The following is a 22,296-nucleotide window of genomic DNA, read 5'->3' on the forward strand; positions in this document are numbered from 1 at the left end:
AGTCATTTGTAAGCCTAAATACCCTGTGAAATGATTGGATTTTTTTTTATGGTGATAACATTTCTGTGCAGAAAAGTTTAGAAATATTTAAAGTTGTTTTTGTGATTGTTAACATTTCTGAATAGATCAGTTTGTAAAAACATCCAAAAGTACAAAGTAATTGATAAAAGAATAATAAATGGCTGGAATTTGAAATTGAAGTGGCTTTGCATGTTTTACATATGGATGTTGAGGGTGTTATTTCAGATATATGTAGTACTTCACATTATAAGACTTGACTATGAAAAATTGGTTGTACATTTCCAGATTGTTATTACCTTCTTGAGAGAGGAACAAGGTTTGGAAATTAACGATATAATTTCTTCCATTAAGTTCTTAATTTATCACATAGAGGGAAGGTGAGAGGGTACACTACTTATAATATAAGGATTGTTTCTGTTTTAAAAATAAACCAGCTCACAAAATTAAACCATCTGAGCTTAAAACTTTGTGCACTTAAGCAGGTTACAAATACTGAAAATGTACTTAATTTCAGTGGAGTTCTCATTTTAACGATAATTTGAATATTAACTTTTTACTTTGTAATTAAGTAATCCAAGCACACAGCGAAAAGTAATTAACAAATGTCACAGAACATTGGATTTTTCAAATGTCAAATATGTTAAAATCTTTAAACAACTTCTGAATAACCAAGAGACCTAGGGTGATGATATTTGGCCAGTAACATGTTGGGATGAAGGGCTACCAAGTTTGTTCAAATAAATGACCTTGACTTATATTCAAAGTCACAGGGGTCAAATATGTTTAAAACCTTTAAGCAACTTCTTATGAATAACCAAGAGGCCTAGGGTGATGGTATTTGGCCAGTAACATGCTGGAATGAAGGGCTAACAAGTTTGTTCAAATGAATGACCTTGAATTATATTCAAGGTCACTGGGGTCAAATATGTTGAAAACATTTAAACAACTTCTTCTGAATAACCAAGAGGCCTAGGGGGATGATATTTGGCCAGTAACATGCTGGAATGAAGGGCTACCAAGTTTGTTCAAATGAATGACCTTGAATTATATTCAAGGTCACTGGGGTCAAATATGTTTAAAACCTTTAAGCAACTTCTTCTGAATAACCAAGAGGCCTAGGGGGATGACATTTGGCCATTAACATGCTGGGATGAAGGGTTACCAAGTTTGTTCAAATTAATGACCTTCGCCCATATTCAAGGTCACAGTGGTCAATATATGTTTAAATCTTGAAATGATTTGTTCTGTATAACCAAATAAGCATTCTGGGTTGGAAGACTATAAAATCTGTTCAACCTAATGTCCTTGTTCGACATTCAAGGTCAGGGGCGTCATGTTTAAATCTTTTAATAGGTTCTTATTTATCAAACACTGATATTCTGCCTGTAGTTGTATTTTAGTCCACTTTTAAGATTATACAAGTGTGAGATTAATATACCAGGTGAGCGATTCAGGCCCATTTGGCCTCTTGTTTTTTTATAAATCTCTTTCATTTTCTCTTATCCTTATTTTTTACGATTGTGAAAAATTATAACTCCTTTATGCAGAAACTATTTATAGCCACAATGCAATAAAAAAAATAAGTAAAAACTTTACTTACCCTTTTTCTTGATGGTTGACCTTAAACAGGAAGTTAATTTTGCTTGGCCTTTACTCTTTAATAAATATGATTATGATTACTAAATAAATCATCAATTTTAACTTTTGGTCTGCTTTGAGCCAATCATAGAATTACAGGGATAATTTATCTTCCCGGTTAATTTTGAAGTGAACGAAGATGTTTTCTTAATAGCTAGGTCTGAGGTTATGTTATGTCTTTTGTTGTAGGGCTGGTAAGAAATGTTATTTCAATTAGCATCTTTTGTTAATGGATCTCTTAGTAATAAGGAAAAGTCCCAGAATTAACCAAGAGGAAAGACATTCATTACAGCGGAAAAAGAATAGTTTTTTTATGGTAGGATTCTTGTTAAGAAAATATTATTACGGTGAAATCTTAAAAGGGAGTTAATTTATGAGATAGAAATTTATACAATGGAAACCTTTATGTATTAGCACTACAGAAGGTCCAAGTTCACATGGAAACGTAGAGAAATTAACCGAATTAAAAAACAACCTGTAGTAATGAAATGTGTGAAAGCATTAGCTCTAATTCTGGTGATGACGGTAACCAAAGAAAAAAAACGAACATAAATTTCATGAAGTGCATGCTCTTTGGAGGCATGAAATAAGGACGTTCTTCATAATAAAGGCCAACATTTAATCATTTGTTCACATGTTGAAAGTTAGACTGTAACATATCAGACATGATGACCTTGGCACCAAAACTCCATTATTACTGTATAGAGAATGCTATTATTTGTTTTGATGTTGAATGATATAAAACCCTGACACATAATGTTTCAAACTTTATCACAATTTCTGTGAGAACTCGGTGGTAAGTTACCTGTGATTGCAGCTTTAATGTTTTGTTTATGTCGTAGGATAAATAAACCATCTAAAAATCTGGATACTTTTCTCACCTCACAATAGAGGAGAGTTCCTATTGATGCGACTTTCATTGTCACTTACATCTATAGCTAGATGCGGGCCTGTTTGGACTGTTATACATCCGGTAGGGGTTCCTTAATATTATAAGGTCGGCTCCCGACTCAAAGTCTTCACCCTATGCTTAATTTCTGTGCTAACAAGAAATAATGACTGATGATAGACTTGCACAAGTCCGTTTTATATGTGTATACATTTCTTGATCCAGATAAAACATATACATGTATATATTAAGTGTCAAAGAGTTCACACAATTTTTTTCTTGTTTTTATAGATTTTTTTAGTCTTTGAATATAAAATTTGTTGAATAGACAAAATTACTGAAATTTTAAATGTTTCATCATAAGCAGTCAGAAAGGAATGATTTAAGGTATACTTAATCTTATTGTATTGAAAAATTGAATTTCATGATGTGAAGTTTCTGATGTAAAATTGGCGAAATTTCCCCCAATTCACAAGAAAGATAACTTTCCCTGAAGCCTTAATTTGTCCATGTGTTTCATATCTTGCAGTGCAGATGTAAAAATGGATTATATAATTTGATTTTATTGATTGTGAAAACATTCATTGATTTCTGATAACACACCTGAAAGATATATGTTGCATTAATTGTTCTGCAGATATGTTAAACACGAAAAGTCACATGTTGTATTAAATTGATATCTTTGACCAATTAAAGGGAGAAAAATAAGCACACTGACATACCTATTATGCTATTAACTCCTTTTCCAAACATACATATAAGAAAAAATTTGATACACAAATCTTTTAACTTCTCAGACTTTCTTCTTTAAGTTATTCATAATGAACCTCTCAGTTCTCCATTGACTTGAACTCGGTGTCCATTAACACAGAGCCACTTCTACGCTTTTAACAATAAGTTTATCTAATTGTTTGTAGAGATTTGATTACAACTTCCGTGTTACAGAATAGCGGCAATCACCGTGTAATAACATTGATGATTGGTTAGAGAAAGAGCTGTAAGACGGTCATTTCCGTTATTGATCTTGGAACACGATCTCTCATCTTTCAATTAAAAGTACTGTTAGGTTGAAATATAGCAGGAATTTTGTTTTTCCAAATTTGAAAATCTTTAAAATAGTTTGCTTGCATTTTTATATTGATCATTTTTAGGCAAAAATATTTAAAAAAACCAGAAGAATTCTTTGATAATAAAAGTTGTTTTGTAAAGTTTTTCAAGAATATGTGTACAATGATTCGTCATATAACCATGGTTGCCATGAGCCTCGAGACATATTTTAAGACACAATTGACTCAGTCTTGCCACCAGTTGTCGTCCTATCCTAACATTACGTCACCAGAGAGTAATTATCTTGACTGTGAGTTCAATGACATAAGTGTATCAGTACGGTCATCAATTCCATTCACTCACAATAGACCTTAAATCAATATTTACGTAATGTTCCTAAGAGGTCTACAAATTGACGTTTAGGGTGAAGGATCATGTTTTTGACCTTTGTTGGATATTTTCATGAAGTCATTTTATCTTTCATCAATAAATGCTTCTTTGGGTCAGACATATGATATGTGGTATAAAGATAAATCAAAATTATTAATTAATTTATTTTTGTTTGTTTGTTCATTATTCCAGTATGCTTAGGTCCATGGTTTTGAATAATTTTAAAAATACCATGAAAATGTAATCAATATTTCCTGGAGCTCAACTAAGTAAGTCAATTTGTAATTGTGAGGTGTTTGTTTATCGGTGAACGTGCCCAAGAGATTGATCACCATTTCTTCTAAACTGCATGTTTCCATGTTAAATGCTTTTGACATCTTTGTCATGGAATGAAACATGTGTTGATTGAAGCGAAAGTAACAGAGGTCTTTTATTTTGATTTGTTCCATCAACTTGACAGCAGTTGGTTGTTACAAATACATTTCGACATGTTGCCTTTCACTGGATATTGATATTTTTGACAGGAAATGATGCATTAGAGTGATTTATATATTCATATGTCCAGCTGTGGAATGGTCAAGCACAACTATCCTTGCTGGGGCTAGCACCATTCAGCAAAGGGTTGTATCCTTGACCAGAAGTGACCCTCAGGTACCATCACATTGGTTCTATTAAAATTGACTAATTCTTCCTGTTTACTTGAAGTCTCCGGACAATTTGTGGTCAGTTGAGGTCAAGTTCTGTAGCTATTGTCGTTAGTAAGACCTTGAATACGTTCATGTGTTGATTGCATGGTCAGAAGAATTGATATTAATTTATAAGAATAACAATATTATTATTCTTCGCATAACATATATAATTACCATTGACGTTTATGATGGTTGAGGTTGAGTGCTTCCTGTACTGGACCTGTGATAGTCAGAAATTATAATTCCATTCATAGGGATAAGTGATGATTTATCAATGAAATTTCCATACTATGCTTCATTCGTGTGCACAACTCTTTGGTCAATACCTGACCTTGACTGGCTGGTAATAGGTTGTGGCCGTCAATAAGGCCATCAATTTGCATACTGGAAAAATAGGTATTGCGAGACCTTCCATCCTTTCAGTACAGCATGTGAGACCTACAATCCACTCTAAGTATCAAAGACCCTGTCTTGTGAGACCACCCATCCTTTCAGTACAATAGAACCTGTCTTAAGAGACCCCCCATCCTTTCAGTACAATAGAACCTGTCTTATGAGACCACACATCCTTTCAGTACAATAGAACCTGTCTTTTGAGACCACCCATCCTTTCAGTACAATATAACCTGTCTTTTGAGACCACCCATCCTTTCAGTACAATAGAACCTGTCTTATGAGACCACCCATCCTTTCAGTACAATAGAACCTGTCTTTTGAGACCATCCATCCTTTCAGTACAATATAACCTGTCTTTTGAGACCACCCATCCTTTCAGTACAATAGAACCTATCTTGTGAGACAACCCATCCTTTCAGTACAATAGAACCTGTCTTATGAGACCACCCATCCTTTCAGTACAAAAGAACCTGTCTTATGAGACCACCCATCCTTTCAGTACAATAGAACCTGTTTTTTGAGACCACCCATTCTTTCAGTACAAAAGAACCTGTCTTATGAGACCATCCTTCCTTTCAGTACAATATAACTTGTCTTGTGAGACCACCCATCCTTTCAGTACAATAGAACCTGTCTTGTGAGACCACCTATTCTTTCAGTACAATAGAACCTGTCTTATGAGACCACCCATCCTTTCAGTACAATATAACCTGTCTTATGAGACCACCCATCCTTTCAGTACTATAGAACCTGTCTTGTGAGACCACCCATCCTTTCAGTACAATAGAACCTGTCTTGTGAGACCACCCATTCTTTCAGTACAATATAACCTGTATTATGAGACCACCCATCCCTTAACTATGGTAGAACCTGTCTTTGAGACCACCCACCCTTTAACTATGGTAGAACTTTTCTTGTGAGAACACCCCTCCTTTAACTATAGTAGAACTTGTCTTTTGAGACCACCCATCCTTTAACTATAGTAGAACTTGTCTTGTGAGACCACCCATCCTTTAACTATGTGTATAACCTGTCTTGTGTGACCACCCACCCTTTAACTATGTTTATAACCTGTCATGTGAGATCACCCATCCTTTAACTATAGTATAACCTGTCTTGTGAGACCACCCACCATTTGACTATGTGTATAACCTGTCTTGTGAGACCACCCACCCTTTCACTATGTGTATAACTTGTCTTGTGAGACCACCCATCCTTTAACTATAGTAGAACTTGTCTTGTGAGATCAACCACCCTTTCACTATGTGTATAACCTGTCTTGTGAGACCACCCACCCTTTAACTATGTGTATAACCTGTCTTGTGAGACCACCCATCCTTTAACTATGTGTATAACCTGTCTTGTGAGACCACCCACCATTTAACTATGTGTATAACCTGTCTTGTGAGACCACACACCCTTTTACTATAGTAGAACTTGTCTTGTGAGACCACCCATCCTTTAACTATGTGTATAACCTGTCTTGTGTGACCACCCACCCTTTAACTATGTTTATAACCTGTCATGTGAGATCACCCATCCTTTAACTATAGTATAACCTGTCTTGTGAGACCACCCACCATTTGACTATGTGTATAACCTGTCTTGTGAGACCACCCACCCTTTCACTATGTGTATAACTTGTCTTGTGAGACCACCCATCCTTTAACTATAGTAGAACTTGTCTTGTGAGATCAACCACCCTTTCACTATGTGTATAACCTGTCTTGTGAGACCACCCACCCTTTAACTATAGTAGAACTTGTCCTGTGAGACCACCCACCCTTTAACTATGTGTATAACTTGTCTTGTGAGACCACCCACCCTTTAACTATGTGTATAACCTGTCTTGTGAGACCACCCACCCTTTAACTGTGGTAGAACTTATCCTTTCAGTACATTAGAAACTGTCTAGCACATGAATGGAGTCTTGTACTAAGCCTCAATGTATCTATGCATGCATGCTTGACCATTTGATAGCTATTTAATTAAAACTTCATTTAGTTTTCAGCAATTATGAAATAAGTTATAGAAACTTAATGAATAACTCTTGTTGCCCATATTATATAGCACTCACGGTTTTTAATATAGGATGAAACCATAGAACCTGAAAAAAAGAAACAATATCACTTACAGACCACACTAAGCACTGTGCCACCCGTTATTAACCCGCTACTTGAGTTTCAGATTAAATTGCAATAGGAAAATTAATACTTTTTTACTTGCTGATGCTGACTTATCCATGCTGGGCTTATATACTTGCTATTTGACCATTCTACCTCTGTATTCAGCTTGACCAATTTGTGTCAGGCTTAGCTTGATATCTGACCAATTTCTTGTATAACCTCTCTCAGCCATCATTGTTATTGCAGTAAGGTCAAATAGACATGTATGATTAGCCTATTTATACAGAAAATGTGCATATCACGCAATAAGGATCAATTTACTGGGTAACTGGTCCAGTTAGCATGTCCTTAGACCTTGACCATCTGAGGTCATTTTGGCAGTGGTCGGCCAAAGTGACCACATTGACTGGCCACCATTCTATAGTGTAGGTTGTATTACACATGAGGGACCTACCAGCTGAATGAGTACAGGGTTGACAGGGAGAGCCAGACGGGACCTAGCAGCTGAATGAGTACAGGGTTGACAGGGAGAGCCAGACGGCCAAAGTTAACCGAGTGACAAAAATTACACGCAATAGTATGGAAAAACAGTCTGTAGTGAATGTGCATATACATAGTTAGGGCCTTGGGATGTTTCAGGTTTCCGACTCTTACTCACTACAGGCCATAACAGGAAACTCAGGTTCTGCTGAAATTTCTATACAATAATCTGGGAATTCCTTTTATGAATTCTATCAAGTATGAATCATCACAATGTTTAATGGTATAATTTTTGGTAATTTCTGTCATTCTTTCCCATTTTTTCCCCATAGAGTCGTTTAATCTTGATTTTATACTTTGTCATACAAATACTGGCAATATAACTACTGTGATTTCCATTGGCTAGAGGTTTGTGTTGTTAAATGTTTCTGACTTTTAAGACTACAATAGCTTTTGCCGTCAGCACCTTTTCTAAAATTCTGGCTTACAAAATATCTGAGGTGACCTTTATAATAAAAACATCCAATCATTTGTTTCCAAATAGCTGCCTCCTACATGTCTTGATCTAATTTTAGGATTCAAGTTATGGAAGACAAATTGTTGAATATAAAAATCAGATCGTTGTTTCTTATTTGTTTTTAATACACAGTTTCAAACACTACCGCATACATATGGTTATAAGCAATGTATACATCTCTATTGATGTGTTTCACATTTTCTGATCTTGAAGCAAACCCTTTAATTTTTTGAGAGTCAAAGATTTGGAAGAAGACATTCTGGAGTAACCAATATTCTATCCTTTATAAGAACTTATGTCTCTTGAGTTTATCTCGGGGGAAATATATGGTATTAATACTTACATGTTGTTGAATCCAATTGTTTCGTTATTACAAAATGCATAAGGAGACTCCAGGGTTTGGACCTATACTGCGGTCCCAATTTCCTGCTGCAGATTACATAGTTTGAAATGGAACATTTACTGCCAAATTGTATTGAATTGGATATGGGCATGTCCACGGTCTGATAAACAGACTTGTAATGGCCGAGTTACAGATGTCCAAAGATGGCTGCCGGAATTACCAGTTAAGATAGGCAATATCTGTATCATTTACTATGAAAATTTCCATGTGTCCAAAAGAATTTTTGATAATTTGAAATAAATTCTTCGGAAGAGGAGACAACAGTTTTTGCCGAAGTTATGGTGAATATTATATGGGATCATCGGGGAGATTTATTAGGCTGTTTGGCTCGGCTACTTATCTCTATATAGACATTTTCTTAACAGCGACATACAATGGAATGCAAGCAATGATGCGATATAGAGCTCAAATCACTCAGGCCAAGCAAAACAATGGTTGTGTTCCTGCTGCCTTAGATCTGCAAAACTTTTTAACTCACGTAACCCAAAGGGCCAAGCGAGCTTATGTCATGGCATACTGTCTGTCTGTCATCAACAGTTCCTGAAATACACTCTTATACAAAATAACAAAGATTAAATGATGCCCCCCCCAACTTTCTGTGCAGGTGAAGGGATTTATATTTTATATGGTCTGGAGCATCCTTGGACCAGGGACTCAAGATAGTATAAGGGAAATGTTTGGCCTCCTAGGGGCAGAGGGACAGGGCCAAAGTTGGATAAATATTGATAAATCTTCACACTCATTCAGTATATATTCTTTGGTCAGGCACATTGTTTTGCCATGGCGTCTCATTGCTGTTAAAACAGATTGTGTGCACTCCCCCTCCATTTTGGGTCAGAATGACAAGGTCCAATTTGGAAAATACAAGGGTATATTTGGGTATTCTCAGTTTCTATTTAATGTCATACTCTTTCGATATATACCTGTTCCCAATTAAACATATTTTAAATTAAAAAGAAAGAACCAGATGAGTTATTCAGGCCCATGGGTCTCTATAGTTACTTTTCAAATTTTTGTTGCAAACATTGTTCCAGCATTTTTAACAAGGCTTGTTTAAATTAAATTTACATGTGACAAAAAAAAAGATAAAAGTTGGCACTAAATTATAAGGGTAGACAGGTAAAACAGCAACGCAGAATTCTTTTTTTGGCCTTATTTTGTCATCAACGTACTTTCCCATTTGACTTTAGCCTCACATGAATATTTGATCGGGTTAAGTCAGGCAATGATGTATTGTCCTATATTATAGAATATGAAGTACAAGTTCATTCATATCTGTGATACAAAAAAACACCCATTTAAACTGACTGAATGGATGTAAATGTAATAAAACATTTCAGATTAAGTTAACTGTCCCTGATAGTTGCATGTTGAGATCACACAATGTACTTATGTTTACATCACAAACTGTTATCAACGCAGCTCAGAGGTGAAGTTTCTGGCTGCGATGAGAGGATTACTTGATTAATTTTGCCAATTTTATCACTCTTATGATTAGTAGTGTAAAATATAAAGAAAAGGTCCATTGGTTAATTTTAAATGATGTATATATTCTACCCTACATATGATACATAGAATTTGTATAAGAGTTGTGTCCCTTTAGTTTTATATAATAATTCATCATTATCCAATCATTAATTGTCTTTGCCTAGATTAGATATATCTGTAATGAATTTGTCAAGCACATTTACCATTCATGAAAGATGATTTACATCTTACTTTGGCAAAACAAAACTGAACATCCCTTAAGAGGTATGGTGCAAAATTAATAATTAGAATATTTATTATATGTTATGCTCCCGCCATTTTAATGGGGTAAAGGCATATCGTCGATCCCATCTCTTCTCTATGTACATGTGTTGTCATGACTATACCAACTTCACTGCCTGACAGAAACATATAAATACTTCCAACTTGTATTCCATGGTCCCAAGGTCAATGCCAGGATCAATGTTGTTATTTACAGGTCAACTGGAAGGTCAGGGGGGCATCTATGTCTTTTTTTTCAATTTTTCATTTTTTTTCCCGCAGAAAAATTCATCAGAGCTCAAATTCAGACTATACCAGTACTGATCTAATGGGCAATACATTCTTGGGTTGTTAGTAAAACTTAGCATAGGTAGGATCACTAGATGGCTTTGTGCATCTAGATGAATCTGATTGGCCATTCATACTGGCATGAATGTAAAAAGAAATTATGTCCAATCCCTATAGAAAAGTTATACCCCACCTGGCCTGCATTAAAAACCTATCCTCCTCCAATCCTGATCTTCTAAATGTCTGTACAAGGAAATTCATGGAGGAGGAAACCTTTGATAAAACAGTTGGGTAACCCTACGTTTTGACAGTGAGAACTTTTTTTAGTGTTCCATATAGTTGTGTTACATGTAACTAGAAAATGCAATCGAGATTTTTTCTGAATTTTATGCTGATTTTTCCGAATAGGGCGTAAGTTTTCAACTTTACGAAAGTTTGATCCATACCAGATGAACTTTCAGACACGTCACTTTCAACACTTGTCAAATGTTTCATGCTTAAACAAGACAGGAACTTATCACTGTGGACAAAAATAAATCGGAATAGGTTTTGCAACCGTGTATACAAATTTTCTGGCCTTATTAGAAACATACAGAAGCCCGTAAGAGACACCGAGAAAAAACCGTGTCGTAATAATGGATTAAAAACAGAGGTTGTAATAATGGCAAAGCCATGTCCTAGAAGCTACATTCTATGTCAAAATACCAACTACAATGTGTTTCTTATAAAAGTTATCTTGGCTAACTACTTTCTGTCTCCTAATGATAGCATAGCTATATGTCATCATTAGGAGAAAGTAAGCCATTATTGAGATAAAGCTAACTCATTAATACAATATAGCTTGTTTGTATCACAATATAGCTTGTTTGTATCACAATATGGCTTATTAATACAATATAGATTGTTTGTATCACAATATGGCTTATTAATACAATATAGCTGGTTTGTATCACAATATAGCTTATTAATACAATATAGCTTGTTTGTATCACAATATAGCTTTCGGAATAAAATCAAGCACATTGAATTGAAATACAACCCAGATGTAATATTATATACTGTAAGCCTACATATTTTAACAGTATTATAACTTTTGGCACTTTTTTCTCATTAATCTTGCGTTGAATTATGACTGAGCTGATTGTATAATGAGTGTGTTAGTTCTTCAATGCGCAAATCTGTTAAAATTCAATAATTCTCTAAAATTTGAGTCTGCTACAATGTGTACCCTTACAGTAGTATCTAGAGAAAGCAAGAACTGTTTGATACAACTGTAGATCTGATCTCTACAACTCACACAATGTTATGCCGCAAGGCCGCTAAACATCTCTGACATCGGGATACCTAGTGGAGGGAGATCTCCCACATAGGTCCCTGCAGTGATTTTGTTAGCTAATTAATACAATAGCCTGTTCCTTTATGAATTGGGAAAATATTTCATTATTTGTACTGAAATTGGGAATATATACCTCAGTTTTTGGCCATTTTGGGAAAATAAGGCACTTTTTAGCTAGGGGAAACAGCCTGTATTCGGCAGTAAAACTGAGCAAAAAACCCCACTGCCCTGGGTTATCATATGGGGTAATGTGACAATCAGCTAAGGTTTAAACCCTGTTGCTCTATATTTGGTAACTATGGCGTAACTATGGCACACTCTGGATAAGCATGTCATCATGTGTGTTGAATGTTGTGCACTGTTGTAATAAATTTGCTCAAATGAAATATTACATATAATCACATCAGGGTTCACCTGATCATAAAGTCTAGTTTTCCTCTGTTCAGTCACAGCATGACATAATTGGAAATGATAGCCAAATTGGCTAATGTCAGGAATATTTTCAACATTTTATCATCTTTCAATCTCTTTTAGTGACAGATGTATTTAACAGAGGTGAAGTACACATTTGACAAGAATTATATCATGCATAAAATCACCTGTCTATAAAGACCACCTGACAGTATTGGTTACCTCTCTATGGAGACCACCTGTTATGAGACTAATGTCTGTATAGACCACCTGTGTATATATACCATCTGACAGAAGAAACCACCTGTCTACTGAAACCACCTGTCTATAGAACCAAAGTGATATGTTAGACTACCTGTCTATAGAACCCAAGTGATATGTTAGACCACCTGTCTATAGAACACAAATGATATGCTAGACCACCTGTCTATAGAACCCAAGTGATATGTTAGACCACCTGTCTATAGAACACAAATGATATGCTAGACCACCTGTCTATACTAGACGACCTGTCTATAGAAACTGGGTGACATAGAAACTGGGTGAAATGTTAGACCACCTGTCTATAGAAACTGGATGACATGTTAGACCACCTGTCTATAGAAACTGGGTGACATGCTAGACGACCTGTCTATAGAAACTGGGTGACATGTTAGACCCCCTGTCTCACCTGTCTATAGAAACTTGGAGACATGTTAGACCACCTGTCTATAGAACACAAATGATATGCTAGACCACCTGTCTATAGAACCCAACTGATATGTTAGACCCCCTGTCTATAGAACCCAAATGACATGTGAGACCGCCTGTCTATAGAAACTGGGTGACATGCTAGACGACCTGTCTATAGAAACTGGGTGACATCTTAGACCACCTGTCTATAGAACACAAGTGATATGCTAGACCACCTGTCTATAGAACCCAAGTGACATGTTAGACCACCTTTCGATAGAAACTGGGTGAAATGTTAGACTACCTGTCTATAGAAACTGGATGACATGTTAGCCCACCTGTCTATAGAAACTGGGTGACAGAGACATGTTAGACCACCTGTATATAGAAACTGGGTGATGTGTTAGACGACCTGTCTATAGAAACTAGGTGATATGTTAGACCACCTGTCTATAGAACCCAAGTGATATGTTAGACCACCTGTCTATAGAAATTGGGTCATGTGTTAGATCACCTGTCTATAGAAACTGAGTGATATGTTAGACCACCTGTCTATAGAAACTGGGTGATGTGTTAGACCACCTGTCTATAGAAACTAGGTGATATGTTAGACCACCTGTCTATAGAAACTGGGAGATATGTTAGACCACCTGTCTATAGAAACTGGGTGACATGTTTGACCACCTGTCTATAGAAACTTGGAGACATGTTAGACCTCCTGTCTATAGAAACTGGGTGATGTGTTAGATCGCCTGTCTATAGAAACTGGGTGATATGTTAAACCACCTGTCTATAGAAACTGGATGACATGTAAGTCCACCTGTCTATAGAAAGTGGGAGACATGTTAGACCACCTGTATATAGAAACTGGGTGACATGTTAGACCACCTGTCTATAGAACCCAAGTGATATGTTAGACCACCTGTCTATAGAAACTGGGAGACATGTTAGACCACCTGTATATAGAAACTGGGTGTTGTGTTAGACCACCTGTCTATAGAAACTGGGTGACATGTTAGTCCACCTGTCTATAGAAACTAGGAGACATGTTAGACCACCTGTCTATAGAAACTGGGTGACATGTTAGACCACCTGTATATAGAAACTGGGTGATGTGTTAGACCACCTGTCTATAGAATCTGGGAGACATGTTAGACCACCTGTCTATAGAAACTGGGAGACTTGTTAGACCACCTGTCTATATAAACTGGGTGACATGTTAGATCACCTGTCTATAGAAACTGGGTGACATGTTAGACCACCTGTCTATAGAAACTGGGTGATATGTTAGACCACCTATCCTACAAACTGGGAGATATGTTAGACCACCTGTCTATAGAAACTGGGTGACATGTTAGACCACCTGTCTATAGAAAACAAGTGATATGTTAAACCACCTGTCTATAGAACCTAGGTGATGTGTTAGACCACCTGTCTATAGAACCCAAGTGATATGTTAGACCACCTGTCTATAGAACCCAAGTGATATGTTAAACCACCTGTCTATAGAAACTGGGTGATGTGTTAGATCACCTGTCTATAGAACCCAAGTGATATGTTAGACCACCTGTCTATATAACCCAAGTGATATGCAAGACCACCTGTCTATAGAACCCAAGTGATATGTTAGACCACCTGTCTATAGAACCCAAGTGATATGTTACACCACCTGTCTATAGAACCCAAGTGATATGTAAGACCACCTGTCTATAGAACCCAAGTGATATGTTAGACCACCTGTCTATATAACCCAAGTGATATGCAAGACCACCTGTCTATAGAACCCAAGTGATATGTTAGACCACCTGTCTATAGAACCCAAGTGATATGTTAGACCACCTGTCTATAGAACCCAAGTGATATGTTAGACCACCTGTCTATAGAACCCAAGTGATATGTTAGACCACCTGTCTATAGAACCCAAGTGATATGTTAGACCACCTTTCTATTGAAACTGGGTGACATGTTAGACCACCTGTCTTTAGAAACTGGGTGATGTGTTAGACCACCTGTCTATAAAAACTGGGTGACATATTAGACCACCTGTCTATAGAACCCAAGTGATATGTTAGACCACCTGTCTATAGAACCAAAGTGATATGTTAGACCACCTGTCTATAGAACCCAAGTGACATGTTAGACCATCTTTCGATAGAAACTGGGTGACATGTTAGACGACCTGTCTATAGAAACTGGGTGACATGTTAGACCACCTGTCTATAGAAACTGAGTGATATGTTTAACCACCTATCTATAGAAACTGGGTGACATGTTAGACCACCTGTCTATAGAAACTGGTATACATGTTAGACCACCTGTCTATAGAAACTGGGTGACATGTTAGACGACCTGTCTATAGAACCCACCTGTATATAGAAACTGGGTGAGTGTTAGATCACCTGTCTATAGAACCTGGTTGATATGTTAGACCATCTGTCTATAGAAACTGGTATACATGTTAGACCACCTGTCTATAGAAACTGGGTGACATGTTAGACCACCTCTCCATAGAAACTGGGTGATATGCTAGACCACCTGTCTACAGAACCCAAGTGCTATGTTAGACCACCTGTCAGAAACTGGATGACATGTAAGTCCACCTGTCTATAGAATGAAGGGATATGTTAGACCACCTGGCTATAGAAACTTGGAGACATGTTAGACCACCTGTCTATAGAAACTGGGTGATATGTTAGACCACCTGTCTATAGAAACCGGTTGATGTGTTAGACCACCTGTCTATAGAAACTGGGTGACATGTTCGCCTGTATATTGAAACTGGGTGATGTGTTAGACCACCTGGCTATAGAATGAAGTGATATGTTAGACCTCCTGTCTATAGAAACTGGGGGATATGTTAGACCACCTGTCTAACATATCACTTGGGCCTTTTAGAGAGTCTGGCTAACATATCACTATGGTTCTATAGACAGGAGGTCTAACATATCACTTGGTTTCTATAGACAAGTGGTCTAACACATCAACCGGTTTCTAAAGACAGGTGGTCTAATATGTCACCCAGTTTCAATAGAAAGGTGGTCTAACATATCACTATGGTTCTATAGACAGGAGGTCTAACATATCACTTGGTTTCTATAGACAAGTGGTCTAACACATCACCCAGTTTCTATAGAACCCAAGTGATATGTTAGACCATCTGTCTATAGAAACTGGTTGATGTGTTAGACCACTTGTCTATAGAACCCAAGTGATATGTTAGACCACCTGTCTATAGAACCCAAGTGATATGTTAGACCAGCTTTCTATTGAAACTGGGTGACATGTTAGACCACCTGTCTATAGAAACTGGGTGATGTGTTAGACCACCTGTCTATAAAAACTGGGTGACATGTTAGACCACCTGTCTATAGAACCCAAGTGATATGTTAGACCACCTGTCTATAGAACCGAAGTGATATGTTAGACCACCTGTCTATAGAACCCAAGTGATATGTTAGACCACCTGTCTATAGAACCCAAGTGATATGTTAGACCACCTGTCTATAGAACCCAAGTGATATGTTAGACCACCTGTCTATAGAACCCAAGTGATATGTTAGACCACCTGTCTATAGAACCCAAGTGATATGTTAGACCACCTGTCTATAGAACCCAAGTGATATGTTAGACCACCTGTCTATAGAACCCAAGTGATATGTTAGACCACCTGTCTATAGAACCCAAGTGATATGTTAGACCACCTGTCTATAGAACCCAAGTGATATGTTAGACCACCTGTCTATAGAACCCAAGTGATATGTTAGACCACCTGTCTATAGAACCCAAGTGATATGTTAGACCACCTGTCTATAGAACCCAAGTGATATGTTAGACCACCTTTCTATTGAAACTGGGTGACATGTTAGACCACCTGTCTATAGAAACTGGGTGACATGTTAGACCACCTGTCTATAGAAACTGGGTGATATGTTAGACCACCTGTCTATAGAAACTGGGTGACATGTTAGACCACCTGTCTATAGAAACTGGGTGATATGCTAGACCACCTGTCTATAGAACCCAAGTGATATGTTAGACCACCTGTCTATAGAACCCAAGTGACATGTTAGACCACCTGTCTATAGAACCCAAGTGACATGTTAGACCACCTGTCTATAGATCCCAAGTGACATGTTAGACCACCTTTCGATAGAAACTGGGTGACATGTTAGACCACCTGTCTATAGAAACTGGGTGACATGTTAGACCACCTGTCTATAGAAACTGAGTGATATGTTAGACCACCTGTCTATAGAAACTGGGTGACATGTTAGACCACCTGTCTATAGAAACTGGGTGACATGTTAGACCACCTGTCTATAGAAACTGGGTGATATGTTAGACCACCTGTCTATAGAAACTGGGTGACATGTTAGACCACCTGTCTATAGAAACTGGGTGATATGTTAGACCACCTGTCTATAGAAACTGGGTGACATGTTAGACCACCTGTCTATAGAAACTGGGTGATATGTTAGACCACCTGTCTATAGAAACTGGGTGACATGTTAGACCACCTGTCTATAGAAACTGGGTGATATGTTAGACCACCTGTCTATAGAAACTGGGTGACATGTTAGACCACCTGTCTATAGAAACTGGGTGATATGTTAGACCACCTGTCTATAGAAACTGGGTGATATGTTAGACCACCTGTCTATAGAAACTGGGTGATATGTTAGACCACCTGTCTATAGAAACTGGGTGATATGTTAGACCACCTGTCTATAGAAACTGGGTGATATGTTAGACCACCTGTCTATAGAAACTGGGTGATATGTTAGACCACCTGTCTATAGAAACTGGGTGATATGTTAGACCACCTGTCTATAGAAACTGGGTGATATGTTAGACCACCTGTCTATAGAAACTGGGTGATATGTTAGACCACCTGTCTATAGAAACTGGGTGATATGTTAGACCACCTGTCTATAGAAACTGGGTGATATGTTAGACCACCTGTCTATAGAAACTGGGTGATATGTTAGACCACCTGTCTATAGAAACTGGGTGATGTGTTAGACCACCTGTCTATAGAAACCAAATGACATGTTAGACCGCCTGTCTATAGAAACTGGGTGACATGTTAGACCACCTGTCTATAGAACCTGGGTGACATGTTAGACCACCTGTCTATAGAAACTGGGTGATATGTTAGACCACCTGTCTATAGAAACTGGGTGACATGTTAGACCACCTGTCTATAGAAACTGGGTGATATGTTAGACCACCTGTCTATAGAAACTGGGTGACATGTTAGACCACCTGTCTATAGAAACTGGGTGATATGTTAGACCACCTGTCTATAGAAACTGGGTGACATGTTAGACCACCTGTCTATAGAAACTGGGTGATATGTTAGACCACCTGTCTATAGAAACTGGGTGACATGTTAGACCACCTGTCTATAGAAACTGGGTGATATGTTAGACCACCTGTCTATAGAAACTGGGTGACATGTTAGACCACCTGTCTATAGAAACTGGGTGATATGTTAGACCACCTGTCTATAGAAACTGGGTGACATGTTAGACCACCTGTCTATAGAAACTGGGTGATATGTTAGACCACCTGTCTATAGAAACTGGGTGATATGTTAGACCACCTGTCTATAGAACCCAAGTGATATGTTAGACCACCTGTCTATAGACACTGGATGATATGTTAGACCACCTGTCTATGCAAGACATGTGACACGATAAACCACCTGTCTATACAGGACATGTGACACGATAAACAACCTGTATATACAGACAACCTGACAGAAGAGACGATCTGTCAATAGAGATGTGCAACAGATATGAAATATTGCTTATAAGACAGACCTTTAAAAGTATATGTCTCAAGAAACCAACTTCAGATTTGTAAGAGGAAGAAAGCAACATTTCAATGGCATATAGTAATCGTCTTTCAAGACTTATCTCATTGCTGAAGTTATTTTCGTAAACTACAAATTATTCATCAATGGAAAGCCTGTTTTGAAATGAATAATTGTTGATAAAAAGGTCAAATTTGAAATAGATGATTCAAATATGCATTAAAAGAAACAATTTACAACTTCAATGTCAAGATGTCATATTAAATTATTTAGCTTCAAAATCTTCCGTTCAACAAATAGATGTAGAAGATAGGTAAGGCCAGTGTTTCTGTGTTGTAGATGTAACACTCAGAGTAGTCTATATATATATGTGTCGAAAGTTTACCAAACACTGTCATGAAGGATGGCGGACCAGACAAAGCAACCTCACAGCCACATCCAAAAACACAGGAAACAATGGCCTCTTTACCGAAACAACAGCTGCCAACAGAAATGTATTTATTATACTGCGTTGTGTTCTTTGATTGCCCTGTCATAACATGAAGGGCTAATGTGTTTATGTGTACACGTTTCTGCCATTCCGATGTTTTACAGAGACATGTTTGATTTACTACCATGCTGTGAACGGTCCAACAATAGTTACCTTACAGGAACAAAGATCAGCTGGAGTGTTACAAGGAATTCCAGATATAATTTTGTGATTATGAAAAAAATGCAGAAAAAATGTTAGTTTCTCTCAGTACATTTTTCGTTTTATTTCTTTATACAATTAACTGGATATAAGAATTGTATACATTTTACGCATTCTCACTAATTAAACACAATCAGTGTGCCCTCTCATTCTGCCTTAGCTTTCCTAGTTGCCTTTATTCTTTTAGCAATCACTATTAACATGATAGACTGAAAAGTTAGAAATAAAAAGATTTTCTCATTAATCTTAACTCTTATATTCTGGATGAAAACAGTTTACAGTTTCAAAGTAATGATGTGGTGTTCAGAACAAGAATGGCAAATTTTGTGTTGGGTTTATTTTTTTAAATCCTAATTTGTAATTTCTGTTGTTTGAATCTGGGAAAGAGATTGAAAAGTTCCGTTTTTTATTCATTTTTACAGTAGTTAGAAGCGTTATAAATGGCTGTCTGTTTTCCTACAGTGGCAGTGTGTCCTGATATGTGACCTAGTTTTATACTAGAGCCTATCACATACTGTTGAGCTCTCTGATTACCCCTAAAACAGCCTCTGATTTACTGGTGTAATAATTGGAGGGGCAGGCTTATTCCTGGCTCTGAGGAGGAGGATCTAGAGCTTGTCTTCCAATACACAACTGGGAAAAATTACAAACACATTTAAAGGTTTTGAAAATCAGAGTAGAAATCATTTCTTTACCTGCATGATTCCAATGAAGACAGATGCAAACATTATAAAAGTTGAGACTTGGCAGATTTTGTATCTTCTGATAGTCTGGTGTATTATGGAAACCAGATTTGTAATATGCAACTCTGGACTAACGAGGTTCCAGTTAACATTTTAACTAAATCTATATATGCTCTGACATCAATGGTGAAATCTGTCTGAGCTGAACACTACAACCTCAGGGGCCACAGTGAAACCTGTCTAAACTGACCACTACAGGGGATGCAATGAAACCTGTCTTAACTGACCACTACAGGGGATACAATGAAACCTGTCTTAATTGACCAATAATGGGGCCACAATGAAACCTGTCGAAGCTACTACCATGGGGGCCTCTCTGGAACCTGTCTAAACTGACTACTATATGGGGCAGCAATATAACCTGTTAAAACTACCACATGGAGCCACAATGAACACCTAGGGTATTAGTATTGCTATTGAGAGTAGACAGGGTTTAGATTATGTACACTGTAAACAGGCTCAAGATTGATCATTCTTCTCCTATTTATTCCTCTAATGATGATGTCATTAGTAATTAGTTTCAAATAATGTGTTTTGATGTATGATGTATGGTACTTAAAGCTATACTCTAACAATACTCAGTGTTGGCTCAATTTGCCTATCATATGGTTGTTTTGTAGAAAGTATAAGACATTTATTAATATTTCTAGTAGATTGTGACTTTTACAATATTTTATTTACATCTAACAAAGATTTTGATTAAACAATGAATGCATACTGCAGATGTGGTGAGTCTGTTTTACAGTTTACTTTAGTTCTATATCTGTGGTGAGTCTGTTTTACAGTTTAATTTAGTTCATTAAAGAAAAAAAAATACATTGAAAGGATTTCTCATATTTGTTTTACTCATTAATACTTCAGATTGTTGTTAAAACAAATTCATTTAACATTTTGTCAATAAAAATAACAACTCTTTATCACTAAAACTTCCTGAAGGTATTAATTTCTGAAAAAAATGCGACAAATTATCATAACATTTTGTTTGTGTCTTTATAATGAGCAACAACATTGATGTACATGTATATGCAGAAGTTCACATTGATTGGTGAAAATTGACCCTGACATAATTTCATTTTCACAGTGAGTCAATCTGGACAGGTCAGGTCAGGCCACTTAAAGGAGTGGAGCTGGCAAAGTGTAGTAAAACTGGCAGAGGGTCTGAATTTCCACAAATTGACCTACACAGTAGTTGCGTTTTGTGTAATGAGGGTGCAGTTTGATGACCAGTTGGATGCCTTTATTAAAATATGTTTCCTCTTATGGCATACCTCAAATTTGGAATATATTTCCACCATGACAGATCGAGACATGAAGGCCTCCTTACCATATCCAACTCCGAAGATTTCCCCTTTAATAAAATGGAGTATTATTCTTAAGATAGTGTTCAATAGCAACTTTGTTTGGTAAAACCTTGTTATTTTTGTCTTTTCAGGTAAGTGAAAACTTTAACCAAGCATGCCGTAGTTAAAATCAGATATCAAATGTGGAATCCGGAGATGTTTGGTTAACAATGAAGGTAAACAAATCCATGTTGCCCTGCTGATCCATAAGTCACAATGGGGATTGTCTGCCATCCCTAATGCACCGGATGACCTTTGCTGAGTCTGTTATCATTTTTATGATATTTCCATTTCTCTAGTCATTTTGAAATACAGTTTATTATTGAGGTGGGGAGAAATTGAACTGGCTGTCAAAAATTTATATCTAAAGTAATATTGGTCAGTTTTGTTTATGTCTTATACCAATTCTAGATTCTAGATTTTCTCCGTTCATTGACATTTTCTTTCAGACAGATTGACGCCTAGCTATTTCGCATTGGCGTATATAAATATATTTATGTAATGTAGTGTTTCAAAAACATGGCTTTTTATTGTTATAAATCAAAAGGTTTAAAGTTACTGCAGTATCAGAAATATTGGTGGGTAAACATATTATTTCAACGGTTACTAAGTTCTCTTTCAGACAGATTGACACCTGGCTTTTTCTGACTCA

The 22,296-nt window shown here is 36.9% G+C and overlaps 3 protein-coding genes across 3 annotated transcripts in view; 1 reads left to right on the forward strand and 2 right to left on the reverse strand.

The window, feature by feature from the left end:
- Positions 1-22,296, forward strand: part of LOC110442847 (protein asunder homolog) — a 225,606-nt gene that overhangs the window by 57,787 nt on the left and 145,523 nt on the right. The window lies entirely within an intron of this gene.
- Positions 1-22,296, reverse strand: part of LOC110442848 (FMRFamide-activated amiloride-sensitive sodium channel-like) — a 72,113-nt gene that overhangs the window by 33,050 nt on the left and 16,767 nt on the right. The gene's annotated exons all lie outside the window — the stretch shown is intronic.
- Positions 1-22,296, reverse strand: part of LOC110442850 — a 47,664-nt gene that overhangs the window by 1,388 nt on the left and 23,980 nt on the right. The gene's annotated exons all lie outside the window — the stretch shown is intronic.

The sequence above is a fragment of the Mizuhopecten yessoensis genome, unplaced genomic scaffold (assembly GCF_002113885.1).
Source record: "Mizuhopecten yessoensis strain PY_sf001 unplaced genomic scaffold, ASM211388v2 scaffold716305, whole genome shotgun sequence".
NCBI classification, from domain to species: Eukaryota; Metazoa; Mollusca; class Bivalvia; order Pectinida; family Pectinidae; genus Mizuhopecten; species Mizuhopecten yessoensis.